We start from the raw sequence: 272 nt of genomic DNA on the forward strand, positions 1-272 counted from the left end.
CCATACATGCTGCAGCCACATGCGGCTGCCGTCTCGCCCAGAGCCGCGAGTGGCGCCGTCGGCTCCCCCAGCAGCCGAGGAGGCGGCATTGGCGATGGCATTTAGAAACCAGTGAGCGCAGGTTTCAGTGCTATGTGAAGGTGGAGAGGCGTCCAGGCGGCACCGCGACCAGGTTATCCTTGTTGCAGGCTGCCTCACCTTGCTCCCTCGCCCGCCGCTCCACCCAGGAGGCCAGCTTGCGTGCCCGCCCATTTCTCCAGCCTCAGCCCGCT

Source organism: Penaeus monodon, chromosome 25 (assembly GCF_015228065.2).
Source record: "Penaeus monodon isolate SGIC_2016 chromosome 25, NSTDA_Pmon_1, whole genome shotgun sequence".
NCBI classification, from domain to species: domain Eukaryota; kingdom Metazoa; phylum Arthropoda; class Malacostraca; order Decapoda; family Penaeidae; genus Penaeus; species Penaeus monodon.